At 46.7% G+C, this 16,987-nt stretch overlaps 1 protein-coding gene across 5 annotated transcripts in view; it reads right to left on the bottom strand.

Annotated features, from left to right (window-relative positions):
• The window catches only part of SEMA4D (semaphorin 4D), a 923,316-nt gene that overhangs the window by 559,259 nt on the left and 347,070 nt on the right, over positions 1–16,987 (bottom strand). For all 5 annotated transcript variants that reach the window (XM_078675633.1, XM_078675632.1, XM_078675637.1 and 2 more), the window contains exon 3: positions 13,327–13,408. The gene's annotated coding sequence lies outside the window, so the exon portion shown is untranslated. The remainder of the gene's footprint in view (positions 1–13,326; positions 13,409–16,987) is intronic.

Here is a 16,987-nt window from a genome sequence, read left to right as displayed (position 1 = left end):
CTTTTGGACTGTTCCACATACTAGTACCGAGTGTAGGGGACCACTTTGACTATGGCAGGGGATTTTAATTGTATCTTTGAAATGGACCCAGATAGATTGCCCCTGAGGATCAACATTAAGGCAGGTATTTACCATTAACTCACCCACGCAAAAGGCTTGTATGGTAGGCTGGAGAGGATCTTGGGATCACGCTTATTGGGTATCAATGTGTTGTCAGTGGAACACCTGAGTGAATTTGTCAGACCACGCACCCTTATTACTTACCTGTCTGAGGTCAGGTCATTTAGTCTATCCTAATTTGGTGCCTCAGTCTCCAAAAGCGTTGAACTAATTAATAGTGGAACAATACAGGGGCATGAACGCTAAAATGGTGGGCTAGACATAGCAGCACGGAGCTCTGACTGGGCTTGAATAATTCTGCGGTAAGCCCTGGGACCCATCAATTCCGCAAATACAGTGTAATGTGCCCAGTAATGTCAGAGGTGGGATTGGTGTCAACTTTTTGCACCCTACAACTATCACTGCGACTGCCAGCTCTGTGACGGCTGGTGCAAGGCAGAACCACATCAACATGGTGGTTTCCATGCAACTATTCGGCTGTGATGGGAGTTGGGGACTTTCCGTTCTCCTGCAACCTGCCCCAAGGAGCCTGCTGACAGTGGTACCTGACCTGCAACCCCCCACTGTTTCTCCCTCCTCTCCCAGCCTCGGATTGAGACAAATGTTTGGGCTGTGTCCCAGCCATGCAGATAACGGACGACTAGGCTGGGGGCGGAGTGAGACAGACCAGGTCAGGCATCCCTTGCAAAGGTGAAGCAGGGCAGTGCCTCGAGGGAGAGACATGCTTTAATGTAAGTTACTTACCTTCAGTAACAATATATCTGGTAGACAAGATTCTAGCCGCAGATTCCTTAACGTAGAATTATCCCCAGGCTTGAGACTGGATCCAGAAAACTTTGCCACAGCATCCCTGCGCGCCAGGGTGACGGCACCACATGACTTTGCCCTGACGTCCTCCGCGTCCGTGATGTCAGCGAGGATACATAAGTCCCACCCCGGTACGCATACATCAGTTTTCTTCAGGGAACTTTTCCGCACCACAACGCAGAGCCATCACTAACAAAAACTGTGAGAATACTGGAACAGTGTGCAAAAAAGCCCTGCTAAACAGAAGGGAAAGAAACAATGGTGAGGAACAGAAGCATCCAGAATAGAGCCAGGTACTGAGGCACCAAGATCTTGAATGGAAGAACAGGGCACCGCTACTGGAAAGCAATCCTACAAACAAATACAACAGCCTCCCCGGGGCAGAAGCACGTGAAAATACACAGCAGACCAAGAAGTCTGCAGCCACTGCCCGGAACATAAAGGGACACCAAGGTCAGAAGGTAGAGCAATGACCATTCAACCTCAGACAACACCAGAAGGGAGAAAGTCTCCAGAACACCAAAGTCGAGACCAGCCAAGACACCTCAACCCCAAGGACTGCCAAAGGCATAAGTGCAAGCAACAAAGGAAAGAAGAAGAAGCATGAGCGGACCCCACACAGGAGACTAGAGTGCAGGGTCGCAGAAGTGTCTATAAAGTCCAGAATGAATAACAACAAGGCGAGCATCCCCCGAAGGAGGGAGTAAGAAAGACACTCACAAAAGGCAACCACCCGGAGGCAGGCAAGTGCAGAAGACCTAGAGGGCCCTCGCAGAATGGGGAGGAAGGGCGAGTTGTGAAAGAATCTGCTGCTAGAATCATCTCTACCAGATACATCGTTACCGTAGGTAAGTAAATCGTACATCTGATAGAGACTACTAGCCGCAGAACCCTTAACGTAGAATAGATACCCTAGCAATACCAATGGGGAAGGAGGGTCTGCGAGAGGACCTCCCCAGCCCAGGCAAACCCAAGACCCCCGACAGGGGAGAAAAAAATCGCCAGGACAGGGAAATAACCCAGTCCTCCCCAACAGGGGATGAGCAACAAGGACAGGGGAAAAAGCCCAGTTCCCGCCCCCAAGCAGACTAGAACCGCAGCGTCACGGAGAACACCGCTCCACAGGGAATGTGACACCAAGACAAGCGGCAGCCCCGCCCTCACCAAGCAGGAGAAGGAAGGGCAATACGAAAGAAGACCATCAGCCAATGTACCATGAACCTCCATCAGAAGCCCCAGGTACAGGCAAGACGAAAGGAGACTGGTAGCCAATGTACCAGGGACCTCCATTGGCAAAAGATAAGGACCCCCAGCCACCTCGTCAGGGCAAAATTGACCGAAATACTAAGGCGGTTGATCCCTCCATGCGCCCCAGATGACTCTGCGGCTCCTTCAGTGCCGGATAACGCAGCCCTACTAGCTCTGATTCAAACATCTTGAATGATCCTGGAATCCAGGATTGGTGAAGTCCGATTCGAGGTGTCGCTTCTGAGGCAAGGCGATACAAAAGGGGATGATGGACGGAGCGTTTGAACAAATCAAACACTCACCCCCAGTCAACTGATCAGGGTTTAATCCATCACCATTCTTTAGTTCACTCAGCCACCCCAGTTCAGACATGGCTATATGCAAATCAGTCTGACCCTGTGCCTTATGGGAACTGGGGTGAATGTGTGACATTGATCCACATTCTGTCCATCATTGTTGTGTTTGCAATTACCGCTTCTGAGGCAAGGTCTCCAAAATATCAGACCGCATGACCGCCACAGAGGATAGAGTGTCTGACTTTAAGTAACCAAGCACCCCCTTGGAAAAGACCTGGCAGAGGTGAAGGCGATCAATAACGTCCTAGTATGGAAGGTCGATGATGCAGAGAATTAGGCACGACGCAACAATTTAAGACTGGTGGGTTTATCAGAGGGAGTTGAGGGATCTAATAGGATTGACTTCTTGGGGCAGTAGCTTCGCTCCACCTTCATGGCTGACAACTTCTCCACCTGCTGGAACGGGTAATCGAACGGGCGCACAGAGCGCTCGCTGGTCAGCCACCGCTTGGTGCCCCCAGTGACCATTAATGGCATTTTTTTTTTTTCATTTTCAGGATTGGGATGTGATCCTTAGAGAGGCAAGGCATATGTTGAGATCAACTATGACTCACCCACTATCATGATGTTCCTGACTACTCCAGATAGGTGTAAAAGCAGATAGATGTTCAACGCAGTGAAGGCAAAATTGAGGACCCTCAAGCTGCATTACATGTTGCAATTCCCTGCTAAACTGAAAGTGTTATTTTAGGACAAGGTTCACTTCTTTCTTACACCTGGACACGTGCCGTCGACTCGAGAAGCAGCCCAAGCCCCGCAGTCACAGGGACGGCTGTGAGAGACTGCTGGACTCAGAGGTTTGGGGGCCAGGCCTAAACTTTGGTCCTCGGTATGCATGAGGACTGGGAGAGATGGAGTAACACACACACGGGCGCTGCCAGTGGCAGAGTTGGAAGTGGGGTAGCGGGTATGTGTACTGGTTTTGTTTGTTTTTGAGGAGATGGAGATGGAATAAATGCAGACATGGTGCAATTTTCAAACATGTGAACAGACCCCGGTTATTATCACACAATGTAGTCATGGTTCAGGTTAAGGTACCGGAGGACACTAGACCTTCCGTAATGACCTGAAACATCAATGGATTAGGTAATATGACCAAGCGAAGCCTGGTCACGAGATTTATCAGACATTTAAAACCTGATGTAGTCTTTCTTCAGGAGACCCACTTGTTTGGGACCCAAAGTCATTTTCTAGGTCAAGGGGCTTTGGATTGACCAAACGGGACATACACTGCAATTCAGGAACTCTGGGGGAGGGCTGTGACCCTGATAAGTGTGTTATGCCCCCCCCTGGCCCCCCCCCCTCCCAGAGCTGCAACAGCCATCCTTAGACAAAGTGGTGGTTATTCTATTAGAAACTGACTACGGTCTGCTTATTGATGGAAGAGACTTCAATGTTATGGAGCCTGAGTTGGACCGCACATACTACTGCGGGAACACCTAGAAAAATGCCACTGGCTTGCTTTGTGGCTACGCTAAGGCCCTCAGACCTTTGGCACCGCCATCACCCAGAGGGCAGTGTTTACTCATACTTCTGTTGGATGCCCAGGGTTTTCTCAAGGTTGGAATATGCTTTTGCTCAAGCTGGAGATAGAGGTAGGTTCGAAAGGGCTGATTACTTCGCTAGGGGGCCAGTCTTATTATTCAACTCTTTGAATTTTCCGGGGGAAGAGGCCCAGACTCCCAGGTGTGGGCTGGAAGTTAAACACCTAGGAATTGCAGGATGTGAAAGTTTGCCAAGAGCTGCAGGTAGATATCGGATACATTTTAATGAAAACAAAGGCGGTGGGCTCAGTTCTGTGAGAGGCCTACAAAGTGGTTCTTCAGGACAGGGCACAAACTACACTTGTGCATAAGAAATAGAGGGTAACTAGGGAGATAAAGGATATCGAGTGTGGGCTAACAGATGTGGAGGGGGCTGTGTATGACCTCCCACATTCTTATGAGAACTGTAGTGCTAAGTACTGAATATCGCAGTCTGGCACAATAGGAGGCTGGAAACCAGATGTTGGCTACACACCACCACCTTTATGAAACTGGAAATAAGGCAGGTAAAATCCTCCCATGGTTTAGTAAGAGGAAGCAGAGGTCCGCTAGGTGCGGTGTATTGCAAGTAGCTGTGCAGAGTCCTACACAACTGACAAGAGTATAGTGGAAGAATTTGCCCAATATTACGAGGCCTTTTGTAAGGCACATCCATTGTTGGACGCTCAGCGGATCGCAGGCTACCTTGCTACAGCGGTTACAACTGTACTCTCCGCAGAGGTTCATGCAGCTCCATACAATGACATCACACTTCCGTAGATACCCAAGCCCAATGGTCTCTCGGACTAATTCTTTAAAAGAAATGTCAGGATTCTTGTGCCTTACCTTCTCAATATGTTCCTGGAGGCTCACAATCTGGGTGCACTACCACCTGACCTGCCTCATGCCACAATTGTGGTGTTAAATAAAAAAGGCAAACCAGTAACAAGTTGCGACTCATACTGCCCTATTTTGCTGCTCAACATTGAGACTAAAATATTGGCCATGGTACTAGTCACTAGGCTCCTTCCGGTCATACTTACCCTGATCTGTAGGGATCATTCCGGATTTGTGTCAGATGTTCTACCAGATTCAATTTACTGAGGCTCCATAATTGGACGGCGGAGGTCCGCCCCTGACGGGAACCATATGTGATCCTTTCCCAAGACGCAGAGAAGACTTTTGATGCCATTCACTGGCCGTTCTTATACAAGACGTTTGAGAAATGTTGGCTTTGGCCCCAAATATATAGTGTGGATAGCGTTGCTCTAATAGGACCATACAGCGGCGGTGAGTTCCAATTGTGTACTTTTATCAGAGTTTCCTACTGGGGTGAGATCAGAAAGGGTTGTCTCTTGTCAATCCTCCTGTTCGCACTCACCCAGCTTGTGCGGTTCATGGCCACCCTGAAATCCAGGGGTTCTGCGTCACTGAGACCACGACGGAAGAAAAATGTTTACTCTATGCCGATGATATCCTTTTGTACATCACTCAGCTGCCGGAGACGATCCCGGTGGTCCTCCAGGTCTTCGAAGTGTACAACACCCTTTCTGCGTACAATATCAACTGGGACAAGTTTGTTCTGTGCGCTACGTGTGGTCGCCTAGACTTGCCCACCATCCCTGCGGAGGATACAGACAGACACAGAGGGTTTCAGTGCCTTGGAATGTATATGACATCCGCTGGGATCGGCACCTTGATCAGAACTGGAGGTGGATGGTGGCGGATTTCCATGCCGATTCAGAGCGTTGGTATGCTTCACCACCATTGAAAATACTGGGCAGAGCTGCCAAATTTAAGTTGATCACTTTGCCGAAACTCTTGAATGGCCTCCAAAAAGCATACTATAGAATCTTTGATGAGCTCTTCACTAGAACAGTTGGGGAGATCAGAAAACTTATCTGAACAATGGGCACCCTCAGATTGCATTAAAGACAGCAACATAATCCATACAATGGCAAAATAGAGCTCCTCAATATCAGTGATATCAAGAGCATTATATTACTGGGCCACTCATTTAATGGTTATCAATGACTGGGTGTTTACAGCCCATGACCTTCTTACTTATAATCAAGAGAATTTCCTCTAGAGGGGCTATAGTGCAACTACTGCCAGCACCTCAGATGGCACTGGAGGCTTGGGCTAAAGCCACCAGATACATTAAATGGGCGTATAAAGCGACAAGGGAGACACCACTATGGGTTGGGATGATATTCAGAGAGATTTGAAGCCTGGCATATGATTGGCATATCCAAGTTTGCTGACCTCCTAGACCTAGAGGATGGGAATCTTATGTCCTTCAGTTCCCTTCAGAGGGATTACCAGCTACAAAGTAACCAATATCTCAAATACGCACAACTTTATCACACAGAGGTCCTGGAGGTGTTTGAATTGCCTGGATATACCCACTTGGATGTCCGGTTTCTCATGGGGGACATGGAGGAAAAGCCAGTCTCCTCTGCATACAAAAAGCTCAACATGTCTGACACGCTGACAAAGCTGAGGGAAAGGCAAGAGGGAGGTAGGCAAGATGGATTAAACGGATTGGGAGGCGACTAATGCACATCAGAGGTGGCTATCAAATCCACACTGCAGCTTATATAGCTTAAAATTCTGCCTCCAGTCTATTATGACAGTGACCGCCTACACAGAATGGGGAGAGTATATTCTACCAACTGTCTGCAGTGTCACGGGGACAGAGGCACACTCCTACATACACTCTGGGGGTGCTCTGTCATACAGCCATACAGGGAAACAGTGGTGCAGGAACTTCGCAGTATTTTAGGGGCAGACTTCCCAGTGGAACCTATATATCCTTCTTTGCATACCAATGGATGTGGATGCGAGCCAAGGTTCTTTCTTTAAATTTGGGTATGGTGGCGATGAAGAGGGGCGTGGTCAAGTGCTGGGGTGCCACTGAGATGTTGACCCTACAGGAGTGGAGGGTGGGCATGAACCTGTATATGGCTGCAGAGAAGGTCACTTACAAGAGCAGCGGGTGCCCACGTACGTTCTATAAGATCTGGGGTTGGTGGATGAAACAATATCACCAGGAATATGAAAAGATTGCAACTTTGCATACCCAAGCCTGATGCCAACGAGGAGGCGTCATTTGCATTCTATATTATAGAGTGGTTAGCATGGCCTGTGAACTGATGCCACATGTCTGAAACAACCACAGGAGCAAAGCAACAACGCATCAGCAGTAACAGTGTGGTGCGTGGGTGAGCGCCCCTTTTTGTTGCCTGCATATATAAAACAAAAGAAAAAAGTATTTTTTTAATTGTGGAACAATACGAGACAGTTGGGAGACATCTACGACCAGGGCCAATGAGCGGAAAGCACTCATAGTAGTTTTCAGAAGGAATGTCTCAGTAAAACTGGAGGTATAAAGTGCCAATTTAATTGCAAGACGGCATACTGGAGTAACTACAGAGTGACCAGGAGATGCACACCTCGAAAAGGAAATGCTAAAAACAAAAACGCAGTATAGGTGAGCTATGAGGCAAGCTAGACAAATTCATTGTTATGAGCTTGTACATGTAGAAACCTATTCCAACCGCACTGGCAAAGCCAATAGGTCTCGCATTTGGGACCTTATAAGTGATTAGCCATGCAACAGTTGGTGTTGTTGCACCAAGGATATTCTGCTGCATAACTAAATACTTATAGGGTCCAAAAAGCGAGACCTCTTGGCATGCCAATACTTGTTTCTTTTTTGTTGCTGTTTTGTTCAAGTTGCCAGATCTACAATAGCTGGACATGGTTTTTGTTAACAGTTCTTTACATCAAATGAACTGGTTTTCATTGCTCTGAATGTTGTTTCCATTCTGGTTGTAGGAAGCAGTCATTCCCGGGGGTGTGGGGGATGCCTAGCTGTGCGCATGCGCTGAACTTGGCAAATGAGAAAAAGCCTGGTGCAGGCGCAATTTACAAGTGTGGAGTGAGTGAGCCCCAGCCAGCATGAGTCACTCGCAAGAATTCATGCACTACACCTGCATACTCAGCATGGTTTAAGGAAACTCAACCTACTCCCTCCCAAGCATCGAACATATATTTACCAAGAATCTCTGAGAAGAGCCTGCCTGCTGCACTGACGGATAGTGGTGTGTGTGCCTGGTAAAAGCGTGCACTGACAGCTGGTGGTGTGTGTGCCCGGTGAAAGCGTGCACTGACGGCTGGTGGTGTGTGTGCCTGGTGGAAGCGTGCACCGACGGCGGGTAGTGTGTGTGCCTGGTGAAAGTGTAGACTGACGGCTGGTAGTGTGTGTGCCTGGAGAAAGTGTACACTGACGGCTAGTGGTGTGTGTGCCTGTTGGAAGTGTGCACTGATGGCTGGTGGTGTGTGCGCGCCTGGTGGAAACGTGCACTGACGGCTGGTGGTGTGTGTGCGCGCGCCTGGTGGAAGCGTGCACGGACGGCTGGTGGTGTGTGTGCGCCTGGTGGAAGCGTGCACTGACGGCTGGTGGTGTGTGTGCCTGGTGGAAGCGTGCACTGACGGCTGGTGGTGTGTGTGCCTGGTGGAAGCGTGCACTGACGGCTGGTGGTGTGTGTGCCTGGTGGAAGCGTGCACTGACGGCTGGTGGTGTGTGTGCCTGGTGGAAGCGTGCACCGACGGCGGGTAGTGTGTGTGCCTGGTGGAAGCGTGCACCGACGGCGGGTAGTGTGTGTGCCTGGTGAAAGTGTAGACTGACGGCTGGTAGTGTGTGTGCCTGGAGAAAGTGTACACTGACGGCTAGTGGTGTGTGTGCCTGTTGGAAGTGTGCACTGATGGCTGGTGGTGTGTGCGCGCCTGGTAGAAACGTGCACTGACGGCTGGTGGTGTGTGTGCGCGCGCCTGGTGGAAGCGTGCACGGACGGCTGGTGGTGTGTGTGCGCCTGGTGGAAGCGTGCACTGACGGCTGGTGGTGTGTGTGCCTGGTGGAAGCGTGCACTGACGGCTGGTGGTGTGTGTGCCTGGTGGAAGCGTGCACTGACGGCTGGTGGTGTGTGTGCCTGGTGGAAGCGTGCACTGACGGCTGGTGGTGTGTGTGTGCCTGGTGAAAGCGTGCACTGACGGCTGGTGGTGGTGGTGCGTGTGCCCGGTGAAAGCGTGCACCGACGGCTGGTGGTGTGTGTGCCTGGTGGAAGCGTGCACCGACGGCTGGTAGTGTGTGATGGCTGGTAGTGTGTGTGCCTGGTGGAAGCAGGAGCATTCACAGTGATAGTAGAAACAAATAAAACTGACGAAGAGGGAGGGGGAGAAGGGAGGGGGAGTGCAGCAGAGGAGCATGATTCACAGCTAGAAAACACAAATGAAGCGAACCAGGAGGGAGGGGGGAAAAGGGAGGGGGGTAGTGCAAGCAGAGGAGATGATTACAGCAATAAAAACACAGATCGCAGATGTGCACGTGCACGAGCTCTTGAACGCAAGCTGTAGGCCAGCAAAAGCCTCTGGTGGCACTTTTAAAAGCCACTTACTAAATGTCTCGAAGAGACCGCGAATGCGCTGTCTCAGGCGAGACCTAAAAATTAATATACTTGATAAACTTACAAGAGAAACAGAGACTGAATCTCTGGTAACTATATGCAGATTTGTTTGTAGCCATCATATTTACAATACCAACATGTGATGTATTCACTACAAGCGGTACAATTATGCGTCTGGTACTGAATAAGGAAAAATCCTTGAGTTTGTGTGATACCCATTTGTCAGTTTGATAAAGAAATACTGGTATGGTGCCAGTGATGTTCCGGGTGAAGGATGGAAAGGTGCTCACATCTTTTATGCATATACTTCACAAAGTACACATAATGGCACTTAATTTAACCACTTCGGCGCTGATGACGAGCTCAGCTCATCACGAGTTGCGCTGCTCGCACACTGATGACGAGCTGAGCTCGTCATGTAACGCGGCTTTTTTTTAAACGCAGCGCGCAGCGGGAAAACCGCTAGCGCGCATGCGGTTAAATGGAATTGATGGAGTTGGTTGAATGGACTAGAGTGCAACTGTGACATGCAGTCTGTATTAATTAAACGCCTGCTAAGGAATGTCACAGTTCAAGGACTGTATGTGTGTTTTAAATTTAAAAATCCATATTTGCACTTAAAGGGGACCCATCTTGTTTGCAGATGTTGGAGCAACATGTGTTAATTTGTCAAGCACTTGCCTTCTGTGTGGTTGTTTTCTAAAAACAAATAGATTGTCATTCTTGCGGTAAGACATTTGCTTCTTATGATACTTCTGTGATGCACATTTCCACCTTTTTGGTGATTACAGGTTATTGTACAGTCATGTAGATTAAGATATATTGGATTACAGCATTCTTGTGTACTCAATAGATTGCTAAATTTCCAGAGTGTATTCACCCCTGGAACCGTTCCTCAGGCAGTTCCTGATAATCTGCATACACTACAGTTGCCCTGATACCGGCATTGACGTGGGAGGGGTAGGTGCCTAGAGGCCTGCTACCAGCAACCCTTGAGGTTCTAATCACTCGTTGCTGGCCCCACCAGGACAGCTTGTGGGACCTACAAATGGGAATAGCGGTTTCCGGGAGGTCCATAAAGAAAATAGTCATTCTGCGACACTATTCAGGTCGTATATTCGAGTCCTCATACCTTAGAGGAATCTAAGCAATTATATGAGCACCAAAGGTCCTGATGAATTGCCCTTGTGGCAAGAAACATGTCGACCACACTCACATTAAGGGTTGAATAAGGATTGATTACATCGCCCATCACTCCTTAATACCCCTTAAATTCCTTTTTAACAAGGCAGTGAGCCAGACTATTAAAATTGTTTAATGGACTCTACTGACTTTTTTTAGACTACACTCACGCTCACTATTGCACTATTTTAGGCCCCTCACACTCACACACCCGTTGGCTTGGAATAAAAGAACTCCGCCAAAGTGCAGCCCCCTGTGCTGCCCGACGGGCATTGCACCGCCAGCCTGCCGTAGGAGCAGGATACCAATGATGACGCTGGACGGCCATCGGATGGGATGACAGTAGTCGTCCAACCAGTAACCTGTGTGAGGTATCCTTAAATTCCGAAAAGGGTTCACATCATGCACTTCCCTTGTCATACCTAGTGAGAGAAAGGTTAGCTTGAGCCAATCAGTTGGCTCTCTCTGGGGAACTCTGTACAACCACTTTGCTTACTACACTACAGTTGCCACAGGGCTAGTGGCCAGCTAGTCACGATAAATCCCACAAAACAGATTCCATGGACACAGGCAGATTTGGACTTGGTCCTGTAGGTATTTGTTCGACATACTGTGTCTGTGATCAGAATGTGGTAGTTTTTATGCACAGTCTTCCACAGGCTGTTTTGAAAAGGTTGTTACACAAGTCAGTCTCTGAGGGGTTATTATGGATGTTTCCAAAACAGTGCCTAATTATTGTTGCATGTCTGCGTTTTGGCTTATTTAAACAGATTGTTCAAACAGATTGTTCGAATACTTATTCTCTAGCAATATGTTTGCAAGGTTGGCGGTTTGTTCCTCGAATCTGCAAATGGCTGTGCAGTTATATCATAGCCTGAGGCTTTGCCCATAGGGGAGATTCTCCCACAAAACTCTCAGATAAGAAAGTATCAAAGTGAACGTGAGCGTCATAATAAGTTGTTTTGTTGTAAACTTCAGTCTGCGCCGCGGATGGAATAATGAGAAGATGAAGGAACGACATTTGTTGTTTATGGATTGCACTAGTAAACCTTAGAGGAGGATTCTTGTGTGTTAATCCACTAAACGACGAGTTAATTCTCCTATTTCCAACTGGTAATCCAATTATCCCAATTGGGTCTTCCTCATCCTACCCTAAGTAGCTGCGGGTTTCGCCACTTGTTTGCTTGGATAATGTACAACAGATGGTAACTGGAACGAGCAGGGAGAATGTGTTCTCTCCTAGTGAGTGCCTGCAGCTGGCAAAAGCAAGGTGTGAAAAGCCCGGGTTTCTTGGTTCGCTGCAGGTGCACGTCTAGCAAGGTAAATTCACCATATTATTAAAGATGTGGTTGACGAAGACCCAGGTCATCAACATACATAATGTCCTGACTTTGAAGCGGATATCCATTTGAAAAAAGAGAAGGTATATTAATCTCCCCAGTTATTCTGGTTTTTATGCAGCAGTTTGCAGCTAGGACCCAATTCTCTGAGCTATTTCACCTGTAGTCTAAAACATGGCTCTAAGCAACAAACTCGCTACCCCACTAGTCTATGTTACACATAAATATGTGATCTACAAATATATCTGAAGTAGGCATATTAATCATTTGAACTATTTTAAAATTCAAACCTACGGTCAGAGGTTACACACAGATCTCTCGAGCGCAATAACCCCCTGTTGCATCTTACCACTATTATACCCCAAGACTTGCAGGTCAGACAGTTGTTTGCAGCAGCTGGGTTACCCCCAAAGCACATTTAATGTAGTCTGTAACCATTACCGTAAGCTCCGGACATCTTTACATTTTGTTTGATCTTTTTTTTTTTACAGCGGAGGATATTACTGCAATAAGTAGCCCGGCTGTCCTGAACTCTTCTGCTCATGGTGCCGCCTTCCGACAATCGCCTTTACCCAATTGGTAGGTTCCTAGATCATATTTCCCCATTAACCGAAATAAAAAAGATGGCACAAAAACGAAGCATAAGAAGTCAAGGTCACCTTCAAGGGGTGGAGCGTATTAAGAACTTTCCTCAAACTTATGTGGGGTGCAAACTGCTTCTAAAAAGCGTGCTAGCGCTCTTAAGCAAGATAATGATTTATTAAGCGGTGACGTTTTTGTTTAAGACAAGTTCCTGAACTACGAAGAAGAGGCAAATCTCGTTGGTGGCCCACAACTTTAGTATTTAAAAACCCTCCAATCACACAGATGACGTTTCGTTGTCGACAGGCCATTCCCTCAGATCTGCCCTCCTCCGAGTAGGCCATCCATCAACCGCAGCAGAAGAATAGCGCGCCGTCACTGACCAGTACTACGGAAACAAAGAGAGGCCACATCACGCATCCCAGCTTTCACCGCCTGTTGCCAAGAGCCCTTTCATGCCTCCAACTGCACTCATTTAATAAACACAAACCGAAAAAACACATCAATTGTACACTTCCCTTGCATGTCGCCTTTGTGATTTGAACACACATGCATGCAAAACGGACGTTGTCCCGAATTAAATTCAACTCGTAGAAAACTTCACTGCGAGAGACAATTTTGAATTCAGGACTATATAACAACTAAAAATGTATTCGAAACAGGCCGTGGTTGAAACATTAATCGAGCTGATGTAACCTACCTGAAATTACAAGTCATAAATTCATAACAGACGTGACAAAATGTTGTCTTTTCATCTGCGGTGTTCTTGACATCCAACCCACCTGAAAAATGACGCAAAAGATACCAGTCAGAATTAAAATGGCAATCGTTTCAAACAATAACATTGTACCTTATAGCACGCATCACTTGTTTTACAATTGTATTGATTGTACCATGATATATTGTTATCCACACCCAGAAGAATTAATCTGCAAATAAGAAGATATTTGTCTAAGATGGCAAAACAAAAAACGAAAATGCAGTAATATACCTGGCAAAAAACATTGTAGTCACTTTTTGGTGCTCAATAAAGTTTGTTAAAAGATACCGGTCAGAATAAGCGGTTGACGCAAAGCACTAGAGAGCTAAGAGGAGCCTTTAACCACAGAGCAGCTATTTGAACAAGCGAGCTTATAATGTGCCAATCAGAGTACCATTCCACAACCATGGACTCGTTTACAGCAATACAAGAGCAATGTCGATGTTCCAGCTCGGGCGGTCCATTGGAGAGTGGTGGAGAACGGTCGCCCGGGGGTGCAATGGTTGCAGAAATGCAATAGCCTGCTTTAGACCATAATTTCACCTATGCATCACCAGACTTTAATGCAGGACATGCCGTTTAGTCATCACAGAAATGCAACTTTTATCCCTTGAGATGACGGTCTCTCTTTCTATGCAAGGTTACTGAAATTATGCAGCAATGGAAGGCCAAGTTATGTGCAGGGTAAATTAAATTATGTGGAAAGAAAATACAAATTATGAGGTGCAGTGCAGCACAATCTGTGGAAGAAGTATTTAAATATTTTATCATACAATATTGTCTGGAAAAATATTCCCTCTAATTAGTACCAGGTTTAGCATCTGAACACAGCAATGAGCAACTAAGAGGTGCCACTGTGCAGAAGTACATGCAAAATGTTTTTTAAATAAAGTGTAATGCATTTGCGCTAGATAAAATTTATTTTTATTTAACCCACAAATTATGCAGCCGGTGAAGTACTATGTTGCAAGTGTGGTTAATCCATAATCATGCACAACTGAAACTGCGTAATTCCAGTGGTCGGGTTATAGGGGCTAGTAGAGTGGAAGCTACCCAATATTTTGTCTTGCTTCACACTGAAAGTACACTGTGGAGCCACTTGAGTGGAGAGTAGTGGAAGATACAACCATTCTAAAACCATGCGGTCTTGCGTGTGTAAAATTCCAGCAAGAATATTAGATGTGGATCATTATATCTTTTCACCTGCCAATTTTGTAACCACTCCATTTGTTGTCCGTTGCCCACATACCCCAATTAAAGTATCATCTGGGGACCCCATCCAGGTCATCCATTGGCTGGTAGATGCATTGCATTGACCACTTTAAGTGTCCATTACAGATTCTTCTAGGGCCACTTTCTCGAAGAATTGTTGAATCTCTTACTGAAAGTACTTATTGGTGGTTGATAAAAGCATGCTTATAACTCCTATCTTTGCAACACATCTCATTTCACAGCTCTCTACATTGGACCCCAGGAGAGAAATGGTGTACACTGCACAGTCCCCAAATTGCTTGGTCAGCTGGGATACTGACTTGCATTCCTGTAGCTTGTTTTTTATCTTGCCCAATTGAGGTTCAAGGCCCTGTGAGATGTGACTCATGACTGCTAACCGTGTACCCTTCATTGAGGACATACTGTCCTCAATCACAATGATGCACTTAGTATTTCCCTAAGGGACCACATGATAAGTATTCCCATCACTCATCTTGGTGGGAGGTGATTAGGGGAGGCGATCTTGTGGAACCTTGAATTAGTTGTTCCTGCAGCACGGCAGAGACCGGGAAAGTGCTCACTCACGATCATCCACTGTGTAAGTTCTTGCCAAGCAGGAGTATTGGGCCAGGAATCACTGATCATGAATCATGATCCACAGTGCCTCCATATCCACTTCTCAGGCCACAGATGATAAAAAGGAGAAGCTCCTGGATGAATCAAACAGCCCTCACCTCAGTTGGGGGATCTCTTTAGGGTGCTGGATCCTGAGAAAGAGTTGCATGGTGTTCAGGGATGGCTTTCCAGGCTGACCATTGATTTCTAGCTGTAGTCTCTGAGCAGGTTTCTGATTCACCTAGACGTAGCAGAGCCACCCCATTGAGCTCTGCATACTCTGCCTCCTCCCACAGGAGGCCTCTCCATGCCCACTCCCATTCAGACACTGCTTTGGAAAATAGAGCCGAGCCAGTGCTCACAAGCGCAACAGCTATCTTGGAGCCTGGCCGGCTTCACCACCAGTCTCCTAATTTTAATACTACAGCGCTGTCCCCCTCACCCTAAGCTTTAGCAGGTAAAATAGGGATGGCAACTGGGTCGTTTATTCATTTCATATTTGGATTCTTCAGGCAAACACTCCTAAGAATGTTTGATTACCAAGTCAGGAATGAGACAAGAGGGTCAAGAGGTGCTAAGTGAACAGTTCATTTCAGGAGACTGAAAAAGAAGTTATGCAAATGGAGACAGCTGCAAATGGAGTGATGGGAGACAAATGGAAGAGAAAACAAGCATTTACAATGCAACGGTTTCGCCTTTGCAAAAGTTAGAGCTATTGGCATTGTAAATGACAACATTTTTATTTATGTGTTGGTTTTGAAAACAGATAAATAAATGGCATTGTCATTTACAATGCCAATAGCTTAATCTATCGCTGCCTGCCAAGAAGTGCAAGAAACTGACTAGATAGCGAATCTAACAAATAATGTGAAAGAATAACATGAAATTAGTGCCCGTCAAAGTGTAACCGAAACCACACAAAAATGCGAGACTGCAGGTAACAACACTCACAAATACGGCGTTACAGAAATTGCAAAAACTTCAAGAACTTGAAAGGATAACTGCATAGCCTAACAAAGTTATTGAAACCGTCATTGTAGCCGATCGGTCAACCAAACAAAATAAATTGGAGAAATGCACGAAAAACAAAACAATTATCACAACCAAGGGTTACAGGCTCATGAGACCTGATACATCCAGACAATACAGGTTTGCTGCCAACCTAAAACTGAATCACATTATATGTCCGAGGACGAAAGGAAAGTTATACAGCCACCTACTAAGGGAATCAGAAATCTTGAGCGCTGAAAAAGAATTACAGGCAGTAGTAGTACTTACCAAATAGAGACATTACAACAGCTTTGCGAAGTGTCAGGATTGCAATATGGCTAATCAAGAGTTACACATATCAGAACACAGAATGGTAGGTGGCACTGTATGCAGTACTGCCGTCCGCTACCTGAAATGCCAACAGCGACTAGAGACTGGCTATATACTCGGAGTTATGTCTGTAACAGATTGTTATTGAAATCCAAGAGCTGAGACAATGGTTAGATAGTGGATCTGCCATCAGATGGTCACAGAAATCAAGAGATCAGTGACAGGATAGTGTATTACCTCACAGTGCGGTCACTATTTTACACTGGTTCCCTCACACAAAAAAGAACAAGTTAGCAAGTAAATTTATAGACATGGGCTTACTCATTGCGAAGAGAGAGTTGACTAAAGGTTGGAAGTCGAGGGTGGGACCAACACATAGGAGGTGGTTAAACGAATTCCTGAAATGGGGGACTGCGGAGAGCACGATTCGTTACCAGCTGGCCCGCCGTAGTTC

Source organism: Lissotriton helveticus, chromosome 2_1, assembly GCF_964261635.1.
Source record: "Lissotriton helveticus chromosome 2_1, aLisHel1.1, whole genome shotgun sequence".
Lineage (NCBI taxonomy): Eukaryota > Metazoa > Chordata > Amphibia > Caudata > Salamandridae > Lissotriton > Lissotriton helveticus.
Note: the sequence above shows the minus strand (reverse complement) of the source record. Positions and strands in the feature narration are given on the sequence as shown.